The sequence below is a fragment of the Schistocerca gregaria genome, chromosome 1 (genome assembly GCF_023897955.1).
Source record: "Schistocerca gregaria isolate iqSchGreg1 chromosome 1, iqSchGreg1.2, whole genome shotgun sequence".
Taxonomy (NCBI): Eukaryota; Metazoa; Arthropoda; class Insecta; order Orthoptera; family Acrididae; genus Schistocerca; species Schistocerca gregaria.
Window position 1 is genome coordinate 1,132,628,684 of NC_064920.1, and position 13,382 is coordinate 1,132,642,065.

General features: G+C 44.7%; 1 protein-coding gene across 1 annotated transcript in view; it reads right to left on the minus strand.

The window, feature by feature from the left end:
* LOC126284025 (roundabout homolog 2-like) overlaps positions 1-13,382 on the minus strand; it is a 1,608,695-nt gene that overhangs the window by 139,283 nt on the left and 1,456,030 nt on the right. The gene's annotated exons all lie outside the window — the stretch shown is intronic.

Below are 13,382 nucleotides of genomic sequence, written 5' to 3' on the forward strand. Positions count from 1 at the left end.
CCGACGAACTCTGGGAGGTTGTAGGAGACATCAAAACAAATATTTTCCCCTGAAGTCATTTTTTCCTATGAGGAGTATTTAAACCGGTAGAGGAAGATTTCGCTGGCGGAAAACTAATTAAACCAACAAACACTTTTCCATTTTTTATGACCAAGTGACAACAACTAGGTAGCAGTTACAGCCCAATTAAACAGTCCTCAACAACACCGACCCACACATTGACGAAGAACCGCACTTGATGAGCGCTAGTAACTGCGGCATGTGGGTTATCCTCACTCCAAACATGTGAATTGTGCATGTTGAAGACTCCATCACCCCGAACGTTGCTTCATCGGTAAACAACACAGAGGATGGAAATGTAGGATGCATTTCACACCGTTCCAAATACCACTGCTAAAACTGTGCTCTGGGTGGATAATCAACTGGTTCCAGGTTGTGGACACGCTTTAAGTGAAATGAACGTAACAATTGCTCTCGGTGGACTGTTCTTACATTCGTCTGATTCGTCCCCATGTTACGTGCAATTGCACGAGTGCTGATTGAAGTATCCTGCTCCACATGCTGCGAGACAGCTTCCTCAACTTGCAGCGTTCTTACCGTGCGACGGCGTCCCTGTCCAGGTAATCTGCAAAATGACCCGGTCTCATGCAGACGTTGGTACACAGCAGCAAAAGTCGTTTGATGCGGGATACGGCGATTAGGATATTGTCGATAAACCCGGTGTGTAGCTCGTCCATTGTGGTACGCTATGTAGTACGCAGCAACCATATCTGTGTACTCACTCCAGGTGTACCGCTCCATTAGTAAACAGAGACAACGCACTACTACACTGGTGGACAGCAGTTGCCTACAATTGACGATCGTAATACGCCCTCTAACAACTGAAGATCGTAATACCGCCTTTAACAACTGAAGGGCGTAATACGGCCTCCACCAGTTTAAATAATCCTCCTAGGAAAAAATGACATTAGGGAAAAATATTTGTTTTGATGTCACCTACAACCTCCCAGAGTTTGTCGGTTTAAATATTTTTCACCCTGTAGAGCGCGGAAAGAACGAAAACCTATATCTTTCCGTACGAGCTCTGATTTCCCTTATTTTATCGTGGAGATCGTAGCGCCCTATGTAGATCGGTGTCAACAAAATATTTTCGCAATCGGAGGAAAAAGTTGGTGATTCCGTCGCAACGAAAAACGCATTTCTTTTAATGATGTCTAGCCCAAATCCTGTATCATTTCTGTGACATTCTCCGATATATATGGCGATAATACAAAACGTGCTTCCTTTCTTTGAACTTTTTCGATGTACTCCGTCAGTCCTGCCTGGTAAGGATCCCACACCGCGCAGCAGTAAAAAATGGTTCAAATGGCTCTGAGAACTATGGGACTCAACTGCTGTGGTCATTAGTCCCCTAGAACTTATAACTACTTAAACCTAACTAACCTAAGGACATCATACACATCCATGCCCTAGGCAGGATTCGAACCTGCGACCGTAGCAGTCGCACGGTTCCGGACTGCGCGCCTAGAACCGCGAGACCACCGCGGCCGACGCGGAGGAGTTTTCTAAAAGAGGACGGACAAGCGTAGTGTAGGCAGTCTCCTTAGCAGGTCTGTTACATTTCCTAAGTGTCCTGCCAATAAAACGCAGTCTTTGGTTAGCCTTCCACACAACGTTTTCTATGTGTTCCTTCCAATTTAAGTTGTTCGTAATTGTAATACATAGGTATTTAGTTGATTTTACGGCTTTTAGATTAGACTGATTTATCGTGTAACCGAAGTTTATGGAGTTCCTTTTAGCACTCATGTGGATGACTTCACACTTTTCGTTATTTAGGGTCAACTGCCACTTTTCGCACCATTCAGATATTGTTTCTAAATCGTTTTGCAGTTTGTTTTGATCTTCTGATAACTTTATTAGTCGATAAACGACAGCGTCATCTGCAAACAACCGAAGACGGCTGCTCAGATTGTCTCCCATATCGTTTATATAGATAAGGAACAGCACAGGGCCTATAACACTACCTTGGGGAACGCGAGAAATCACTTCTGTTTTACTCGAAGACTTTCCGTCAGTTACTACGAACTGTGACCTCTCTGACTGGAAATCACAAATACAGTCACATAACGGAGACGATATTCCATAAGCACTACGAGCCGCTTGTTTGGTAGTGGTAGTGGCTTTAGTATTGATTATGCCCTTGAGAGGCGGCAGGGCGTAGGTACTTTACAACTTGTGTGTGGCTTGTGAGTTGCCTATAGTGCCGTCATCTGCTCATTACGAGAAGGGGTAGGGTCAGCAAACTTAAGGTTTCTGCTTCGCTTCTAAAATACTATTCTCTGGTTACGGACACTCGTAAGATTTTTCTGTTGAAAATGAGTGTGAATTTACTGGGTTAGAAGGTACGCAGGATACCTTATTAGTAGACCTTACTAGTTTGGTGAATAATAAAGGAGGCATAGCGTCCGCAGAAAGCATCAGCAAATACTTTGTCTCTAATAGAAGTTGTTCCCCATGACATGATCTATCAGCCATAAATTTATAATATCAAGTATTTCACGGGAATATTTATAGCAAGTGCATAATTTTTTTTATGACCGGGTGTCTGAGCTTCTCGGAAACAGGTACAGCTGATCGGCTAATGGTGTGCCTCTCTCGTGAGCAACTAACGAAAGTTGTCGAAGGATGGTAAAATGACGAGTAGGCTACAAAGAGTTGGACGCCCGCGGCTCGTCACTCTACGTGGAAGTCGGAGGCTTGCCAAATCTACTAAGCAGGATAGACGGCGATATGGGGCAAATCTGATAACAGAACACAATAGTGGCGTAGGTAAATCGTTCAGGTCACATTGTTGGAGATGGGGCTCTGCAGCAGACGACTCCTACAAATTCCCATGTTGACCCAAACACATCGTCAGTCACAATTCCAAAGAGCAAGGGATAATCGAGACTGGACCTTGGATCAATGGAAACGAGTCGACAGATCGGATGGAATTCTATGATAATGATGGAAACCGAAGAAATGAATTAAAATTCGTGCCACGGCCGGGACTTGAGCCCGGGACTCCTTGCTAACTAGGCAGCAAGATGTGAATTGAGATTAGTGTTGGCGAGAGCATTGGACTTAAAGACTGTGCAGCGCTTTGGTGTTGTAGTGACTACTCTTCCTGCTGAGTAAGCAAGAAGACTCGGGTTCGAGTCCCAGCTGTAGCACAAATTTTAATTATTTCTGCAGCGTCCGTCATTATCGTAGATAAAGGTGAAACACAAATATCTCGAGGAAGAATTTAATTATAAGATCTATGAGCGAAATTCTGTTGTTACACCAAGTCAATGGTCAGGTCCAATAAGCCCAATCTAGGTGAATACCGGCTCGAAACATTCATCGTGCCACGGTATGGCGAACATTATTCTGTGGGGTATTCGCCTGACCTGTGATAGGAATCGAAGATACCGTGGAAGTTGTGATATGTGCAGATTATTGCAGAAAACCTGCATCCTTTCGTGCTTGGCATCTTCACTCACTGTGATGGCACCTTCCAATAGGATAACTGTCCATATTACAAGATCAGACTCATACTGCAGTGGTTTGAGGGGCCTTGCGGGGAACCCTAGAATTCGTGGCGGGCCGCATCGAACCAGTCAGTAGACTGATGACAAAAAAAAAAAAAAAAAACAAATTAGCCTGCGTTGCATACGATGGAACACACCTAGGGCGCTATTGGGCGTCAGCTCCGCTCCGCCGTGCGGGGTCGCCGCGTGGTCTGGGGCGCCTTGTCCCGGTCCGTGCGGCTCCATACCCTTGGACGTTCGAGTCCTCCCACGGGCATGGGTGTGTGTGTTGTCATTGTAAGTTAGATTAGGTAGTACGAAAGTCTAGGGACCGATGACCTAAGCAGTATGGTGCCATAAGACCTTACCACAAATTTTCAAAAAGCTCCTCTCCCACAATCCACCGGCCCGTAATTTACGTGTATTGTGTGAGCTGTTCGTAGACGCTTAGTGCCACATACTTCTGGAAACCTACCTAGAACGTGTCGAATGCATGCCATTGGACGCCATTAACCGACCGGTTAAAACCGATTAGGATATTTTAATTCTAAATAACCGGTAGCTCTAAATAACCGGTAGTTTTCTGTATTTGTTTGTTTGGTTATTTTTTACCATTAACCAGTCAAAAAAGCTGTATATTTAATTACCATAGCTATTGGTTTTTAAATAAAACATTTTTCAAATCAGTAAATCAAATTAGTAAAATTTCCATTGCTTTGCAATATCGGGTTATTATACAAAATTGCAATAGCAATCAGTGCTCTTTTAATAACAAACCCGACTGTTAAAAACGAGCAACACACATGTGGAATGAGAATTGGTAGAGCACTCCTGAGCGGTAATGCACCTGTTGTCCTTTACTATCCCGAAACAGCGATCCTTATGAAGTTCTGTTGCTTCTGAAGGATATATACCGTCTTTGAATGATATTTCTTCTGATGAAAGGACTCGAGAAATATAGCAACACGTTACAGAACGAGTATTTGTGAATAGATTCGACAAAAAATATCGGCCCTTTTGATTAATTCATTACTGAAATTTGGATGTAGTTACTCCTATCTTGCTTGCTATCTAAATCATTCATTTGAATTTTTTGAAAGAGTTTTTTCAGTTTTGTATGCAAGAAATAGGTAGTATTCAAAATACTGTTAAAAGAACCTCCTCATTCCTTACCTTACCAGACCACCTAATTTTCAACACTCTTCTGTAGCACCACATCTCAAATGCTTCGATTCTCTTGTGTTCCGGTTTCCTCACAGTGCACGCTTCACTACCATACAATGCTGTACTATAGACGTACATTCTCAGAAATTTCTTCCTCGAAGTAAGGCCTATGTTTGATACTTCTTCTGGCCACGAATGCCCTTTTTTGGCAATGCTAATCTGCTTTTGATGTATTCCTTGCTACGTCCGTCATTGGGTATTTTACTACCTTGCTAGCAGTATTCCTTAACTTCATCTACTTCGTGACCATTAATTCAGATGTTAAGTTTCTCGCTGTTCTCATTTCTGCTACTTCTCATTACTTTCGTCTTTCTTCCATTTGTTCTGAAGCTATATTCTGTACTCATTAGATTGTTCATTCCATTCAGCAGATCATGTAATTCTTCTTCACTTTCACTCAGGATAGCAATAATAAGTCACAACTGCAACATACTAACGCAAATTCTTTACAGACCAATGGAAAAACTGGTAGAAGCCGACCTCGGGGAAGATCAGTTTGGATTCCGTAGAAATGTTGGAACACGTGTGGCAATACTGGCCTTACAACTTATCTTAGAAGAAAGATTAAGGAAAGGCAAACCTACGTTTCTAGCAGTTGTAGACTTAGAGAAACTTTTGACAAAGTTGACTGGAATGCTCTCTTTCAAATTCTGAAGGTGGCAGGGGTAAAATACAGGGAGCGAAAGGCTATTTACAATCTTTACAGAAACCAGATGGCAGCTATAAGAGTCGAGGGGCATGAAAGGGAAGCAGTGGTTGGGAAGGGAGTGAGACTGGGTTGTAGCCTCTCCCCGGTGTTATTCAATCTGTATATTGAGCAAGCAGTAAAGGAAACAAAAGAAAAATTCGGAGTAAGAGAAGAAATAAAAGCTTAGAGGTTCGCCGATGACATTGTAATTCTGTCAGAGACAACAAAGGACTTGAAAGAGCAGTTCAACGGAATGGACAGTGTCTTGAAAGGAGGGTATAAGATGAACATTAACAAAAGCAAAAGAAGGGTAATGGAATGTAGTCGAATTAAGTCGGGTGATGCCGAGGGAATTAGATTAGGAAATGAGACACTTAAAGTAGTAAAGGAGTTTTTCTATTTGGGGAGCAAAATAACTGATGATGGTTGAAGTAGAGAGGATATAAAATGTAGACTGGCAATGGCAAGGATAGCGTTTCTGAAGAACAGAAATTTGTTAACATCGAATATAGATTTAAGTGTAAGGAAGTCGTTTCTGAAAGTATTTAAATTGAGTGTAGCCATGTATGGAAGTGAAACATGGACGATAAATAGTTTGGACAAGAAGAGAATAGAAGCTTTCGAAATGTGGTGCTACAGAAGAATGCTGAAGATTAGATGGGTAGATCACGTAACTGATGAGGAGGTATTGAATAGAATTGGGAAGAGGAGGAGTTTGTGGCACAGCTTGACCAGAAGAACGGATCGGTTGGTAGGACATGTTCTGAGGTATCAAGGGATCACCAATTTAGTACTGGAGGACAGCGTGGAGGGTAAAAATCGTAGAGGGAGACCAAGAGATGAATACGGTAAACAGATTCAGAAGAATGTAGGCTGCAGTAAGTACTGGGAGATGAAGAAGCTTGCACAGGCTAGAGTAGCATGGAGGGCTGCATCAAACCAGTCTCAGGACTGAAGACCACAACAACAACAACAGCAATCTCATCCCCGAATCGTGTCATTGATATCCTTTCACCTTACATTTTAATCCCACTCCTGAACATTTCTTCAATTTCCATCACTACTTCTTCGACGTACAGATTGGACAGTAGGGGCGAAAGACTACATCCTTGTCTTACACCGTTTTTAATTAGAGCACTTCGTTCTTGATCGTCCACTCTTATCATTCCCTCTTATTGTCTTATTATCGGTAAAATACGATATCATCCAGTTGAATGGAACACAGATTATTTTGTACGTGCCAAAAATGTGGAGCGGCACGTTGTGAGGTTTACGTAAGGAATTGGACAAATGATGCGCCTGCAGACGTCCACGTGAGCAACCTTCCACCTCGCCTGGAACGGCGGGAGTTATTTCCGCGAGGAGCTGGCAGAGGCGAACTCGCTCATCTGCGGAAAGCGCGCACCGTACGCCACCAGGGTCTGCGACTTCCCCGGCGCAGACGTCAATCCCAGAGAGGGCGCCGAATGCTCTGAAAGCAACAAAGGAGTCGGGCCGCCTCTTTCATCTCGCCTCGCAGACGCCGGAGCAACCCAATGCCAACGCGCGACAGCCGGCACGTGTGTATTCACCAACTGGAGACCGAGCAACAAGCCGAGCGCTATCTGCCGCCTAGCGGATGAGACCCTCATTTGCGACGAAGCGGGCCTCTGACCGTCTCAAAGCGCTATAAAGCTCCTACAAAGGATCTCGCAGGCATCTCTGCGGGGCGACCATTCAGCTGGACCAGAAACAACTCCTTGGCACTCAAATAGTAAATGGAGTTGCACATACAGTTTGTGTGTTTGCGTCATAATGAAAAGCGAAAACAGACACAGGTGAAAATATACGCTAACAGAAGCAAGAAAACTCCAGTGATCATGGATCCTAAAAGGAGCCATTTGTGTGGTAACTACGCATTTGGGTTACCAGAAGACACTGACCTCAGTATGAAGTACTCTACTAGTTAACTGCTATTGATTATGATGTACGCAGGTACGTTTTCTGATATTTTCTGAACACTAATGTATAGGGTGTACCGAAAAGCATCATCCAATTTAAAGAAAATCATATCTAATATGTTATTTGAGATATGTGTGTGAACAGCATACTGTTGGAAAGAGCAAACTTTCAAGATGCCAATATTATTGCTTGGAAGACTTGGAGTATTGCTGAGACTACAGGACTGTTGGCTAAACAGCCTTATGGTACTTTGGTTCCCAGCAAGCCATTCATTTTGTCTATGAGGGAGAAGAAGAAATTAAATGCCGATGAGTATTTATTTATATGGGCCAAAGTCGGAAATGGCAATTATAAAATAAAGATTAATGGTGACTGTATGTTGTATTATAGACAATAAAGTTCCTTATCTCCTTTTTTAAAAAAATTTATTAACAATCACACATAACTAGTGTAGACTTGGTTTCGTGCTGGGCAGCGCGTGACCTTGAACTGCACGTAATGTCTCTGACTTGGAGTATTCTATCTGTGGCGTTTAAGCTCTTTGGCCAACATAGCGGCGCCCTGGGTGCACGGGCCTTAGTTTTACTAGGCCCGTGACGCTGAATAATTGCGTCCGATCTGGGCTGCGCCGAAGGTCATAACCGGAAGTTGCACACTGGGATCTGGAAGTGCGGGAATTTTTAAATCAAAGGATTACTGAACGATGGATCAGTCACACTAGATCAAATGACTCAGCCTTATATTACTGGCTTCCAAGGACATCGAACCTGAATGCATGTGATCATTTCTTGTGGGGGCTTATAAAAGACTCTGTTTACGTGCCTCCGTCGCCAACAACAGTGCATGAACTGAGACATCGAATAACAGCAGCTGCGGAAGCTGTAACTCGAAACTAGCTCGCTGCAGTGTGGGAACATTTCGAATACCGCCTAGACATATGTCGTGCATCTCAAGGGAGCCATATTGCACACCTATGAAAGGTATGAAAAAAAAAAGTTTTGTGTTTCCCGTTCATCAAAAAACGTAATTCACTGTATAGATTTATTAGCTTCAGAAATATAGACACGCAAAAGATCTTTTTGAATACGCTGTATTTCTCCGGCGTAAAGAAATTCAAGGTGTAACATATCGCTCTTTGCCTCATTGTGGGACTGTTCTCGAAGCTGTTGGAGACGCCAGAGTCAGTTCCTGGCATCTGGTGGATTAGACTTTGTACACCATGAAGACGGGTTGGTCTCAACAGAATCCACCTAAGAAATTTGTGGTCGAAACCTACTAAGTCTGCTTGAAGATTAGTTATATTACCATGATAGCAATTGTTTTCTAACAACTAGCGGAAATCAATTTCGGCGTCCTGAGAAGAAGCAACATTTTGCAGACGAGTGTTATTAGTGGAAAAAATTGGTTTCGGAAAACAGTTTCCTGACTGAAGAGCATGCTCTGCTGCAGATCACTGAAAAATTTTAACTACAACGGACAGGTTGAATAAAAGTCTTTAGGTACACAAAAGTTTTGGGTGGCTAGTTCTTCAGTCAGGGTATCTACATCTACATTTATACTCCGAAAGCCACCCAACGGTGTGTGGCGGAGGGCACTTTACGTGCCACTGTCATTACCTCCCTTTCCTGTTCCAGTCGCGTATGCTCCGCGGGAAGATCGACTGCCGGAAAGCCTCCGTGTGTGCTCCAATTTCTCTAATTTTACATTCGTGATCTCCTCGGGAGATATAAGTAGAGGGAAGCAGTATATTCGATACCTCATCCAGAAACGCACCCTCTCGAAACCTGGACAGCAAGCTACACCGCGATGCAGAGCGCCTCTCTTGCAGAGTCTGTCGCTTGAGTTTGCTAAACATCTTCGTAACACTATCACGCTTACCAAATAATCCTTTGACGAAACGCGCCGCTCTTCTTTGGATCTTCTCTACCTCCTCTGTCAACCCGACCTGGTATGGATCCCACACTGATGAGCAAAACTCAAGTATACGTCGAACGAATGTTTTGTAAGCCATCTCCTTTGTTGATGGACTACATTTTCTAAGGACTCTCCCAGTGAATCTCAACCTGGTACCCGCCTTCCCAACAATAAATTTTACATGATCGTTTCACTTCAAATGATGTCAGTTTCCCGATGACGTGCACACTTCTGGCTCGCTTCTTTGTCACAGTATTTATACCTTTCTCCTACGACCCACCCGTTGTCGGCAACACTCAGCAGAAACAGGAGCACCTCTGAAGATGTCCAACGCAAATCTGGACGAAACGACACAGGCGAAAAATAAATCCTACACCCTGATCATACTGCTCGGAAGATTAGCCAGCAAATAACTAAGGTCCCACGAATCCGATAAATTACGGGCCGGTGGTTTGTGGGTACGGAGTCGGCGCCCAATAGCGTCTCAGGGTTGCTCCTTTCGGTTCAGATCAAGTGAATCTGATCATCAACGTCAGTACAGGGTAATGCTCCTCAAACCACTGTACTCGATTCTGGCCTTGTGACGCTCACCGTCGGGGAAGATGGGGTCGCCGTCAGGGAACACATGAAGAATGACTGGATGCAAATGGTTGGCAGTAATGTTCACGCAGTCCACATCCATCACTGCGCTTCCGCTGTGTAACATATAAATTCGCGACATCACCTACTGTGAAAATTGTTACCGTTTGACAGTCGCATTAATGCCTTTAACAGCAAGAAAACTATTCATTTGTCGTCATATGTGTCATAAAATTTTGTGTTTATTTTACAAAATAGTTGAGACTTCCTGGCAGATTAAAACTGTGCGCCGGACCGAGACTCGAACTCGGGACCTTTGCCTTCCGCGGGCAAGTGCTCTACCGTCTGAGTTACCCAAGGACGACTCACGCCCCGTCCTCATAGCTCTACTTCCGCCAGTACCTCGTCTCCTACTTTCCAAACTTCACAGAAGCTCTCCTGCAAACCTTGCAGAACTAGCACTCCTAGAAGTGCTGTATACAAAATAGTTGTATTTTTGTGTCCCAAGTGCAACCAAAATATCAAGAGATCTGAATAATCGTAAAATAAATGCAAACAGAACCAAAAAAAAAACACGAAGAAATACTATCGAAATTGAAAAAAAATTGCAACTTGCTCTAGTGGAAACAAGAGAATATAAACAGTAATTCTTCCGTAAAATATATGTATTGTTTTTGCTGTTTTTTTATGACTTACACTTTCTTTATCGCACGAAGACTAAAGAGTTACTCATTCGTGCATTTCATTCGATCTTGTAATTTACGCGTATTGTTTAACATACCTATGATATCTTCAAAAGACGATTGTGCTGACATATTCTGGTGTAGCTGCAATTGCGTAATTAGTTGCTGTTGAATTTGTCGTTTTATTACCAAGTCTGTGCGGTAATTTTTTCTTCAGTCACCGTTATGGTGGCTCGTCTGGTACGTTAAATAATGTAGATGTTGCATTCCATCCTGGATTCCTACTTTAAGCAGTGATAAACTCGTTTATTTCGAAGTGCTATGAACAAAACTTCACTTTATTGCAGATATGCAGGACATCTCTCTGGAATGCATCATTTCTTCTGCTGTGTACGGTCTGTTTCTTGTTCTTAAATAGAAACATTATTCTTCCGTAAATGTCTGTAAGCTACAAGAAAACCGCAACTGAACAGTCCTCTCATATGCTTTCCCATACCTCTTGTGGTCCTTAGGAAACCTTTAGAATGACAAATGCGATAGCATTGTTGTTGCTGCTATTTAATCCATTAAATACGCTACCTTTCGTAAAAATCGCGCTATAAATCAATCTGAATTATTCTGTTCGCATTCGTCGGATGTTGTGCTCCACAGCGTAGCTTACGGTCCGCTTGGCGCACTGTTGTCGCAGTGTATAAAAAAAAGGGCAGGACTGTTGCTACAGTATGTTCAAAAATGGTTCATATGGCTCTAAGCACTATGGGACTTAATATCTGAGGTCATATAAAATGGGAGTCAAAAGGCTATCCACAGGACTCGATCAGGAGTGGCAAGCTACAAGAACCCGAAACCATGAACTTGTAGACAATCCAACAGTTCCAGTTCCAGGCTTCCACCAACTAAAGGAGGTGTGGGTGCAGTTAAGCAGATATCGGACCGAAGAGGGTAGGTGCAAGTACAACATGCACAAGTGGGGCTTTTCAAGTGACAGTGTGTGTGACCGTGGTGGCACCCAAACAATGAGCCACATTGCGAATGACTGTCCAATGAGACGCTTCCCTGGTGGCATTGAGAAGCTTCCATCAAGCATCCCACGAAGCAGTCCGCTGGATCGAATCTATCAACATCCGAGTGTAGTCTGAGCCGTTTTAAAACTTGTGTATTACATATATCACATGTTCATTTTTATATATACACTCCTGGAAATGGAAAAAAGAACACATTGACACCGGTGTGTCAGACCCACCATACTTGCTCCGGACACTGCGAGAGGGCTGTACAAGCAATGATCACACGCACGGCACAGCGGACACACCAGGAACCGCGGTGTTGGCCGTCGAATGGCGCTAGCTGCGCAGCATTTGTGCACCGCCGCCGTCAGTGTCAGCCAGTTTGCCGTGGCATACGGAGCTCCATCGCAGTCTTTAACACTAGTAGCAAGCCGCGACAGCGTGGACGTGAACCGTATGTGCAGTTGACGGACTTTGAGCGAGGGCGTATAGTGGGCATGCGGGAGGCCGGGTGGACGTACCGCCGAATTGCTCAACACGTGGGGCGTGAGGTCTCCACAGTACATCGATGTTGTCGCCAGTGGTCGGCGGAAGGTGCACGTGTCCGTCGACCTGGGACCGGAACGCAGGCGACGCACGGATGCACGCCAAGACCGTAGGATCCTACGCAGTGCCGTAGGGGACCGCACCGCCACTTCCCAGCAAATTAGGGACACTGTTGCTCCTGGGGTATCGGCGAGGACCATTCGCAACCGTCTGCATGAAGCTGGGCTACGGTCCCGCACTCCGTTAGGCCGTCTTCCGCTCACGCCCCAACATCGTGCAGCCCGCCTCTAGTGGTGTCGCGACAGGCGTGAATGGAGGGACGAATGGAGACGTGTCGTCTTCAGCGATGAGAGTCGCTTCTGCCTTGGTGCCAATGATGGTCGTATGCGTGTTTGGCGCCGTGCAGGTGAGCGCCACAATCAGGACTGCATACGACCGAGGCACACAGGGCCAACACCCGGCATCATGGTGTGGGGAGCGATCTCCTACACTGGCCGTACACCTCTGGTGATCGTCGAGGGGACACTGAATAGTGCACGGTACATCCAAACCGTCATCGAACCCATCGTTCTACCATTCCTAGACCGGCAAGGGAACTTGCTGTTCCAACAGGACAATGCACGTCCGCATGTATCCCGTGCCACCCAACGTGCTCTAGAAGGTGTAAGTCAACTACCCTGGCCAGCAAGATCTCCGGATCTGTCCCCCATTGAGCATGTTTGGGACTGGATGAAGCGTCGTCTCACGCGGTCTGCACATCCAGCACGAACGCTGGTCCAACTGAGGCGCCAAGTGGTAATGGCATGGCAAGCCGTTCCACAGGAATACATCCAGCATCTCTACGATCGTCTCCATGGGAGAATAGCAGCCTGCATTGCTGCGAAAGGTGGATATACACTGTACTAGTGCCGACATTGTGCATGCTCTGTTGCCTGTGTCTATGTGCCTGTGGTTCTGTCAGTGTGATCATGTGATGTATCTGACCCCAGAAATGTGTCAATAAAGTTTCCCCTTCCTGGGACAATGAATTCACGGTGTTCTTATTTCAATTTCCAGGAGTGTATTTCTTTGTTTTGCTAAATGTGTATTACTGTAATTGATGCATACGACAATAATAATCAGTCCCCTAGAACTTAGAGCTACTTGAACCTAACTAACCTAAGGACATCACAGCGCTTGCAGCGCCATCGACACGGGAGGTCTCCACATTTTGTGGGGGCCGACGTTACCCCTGGGCTACATCTGCGTC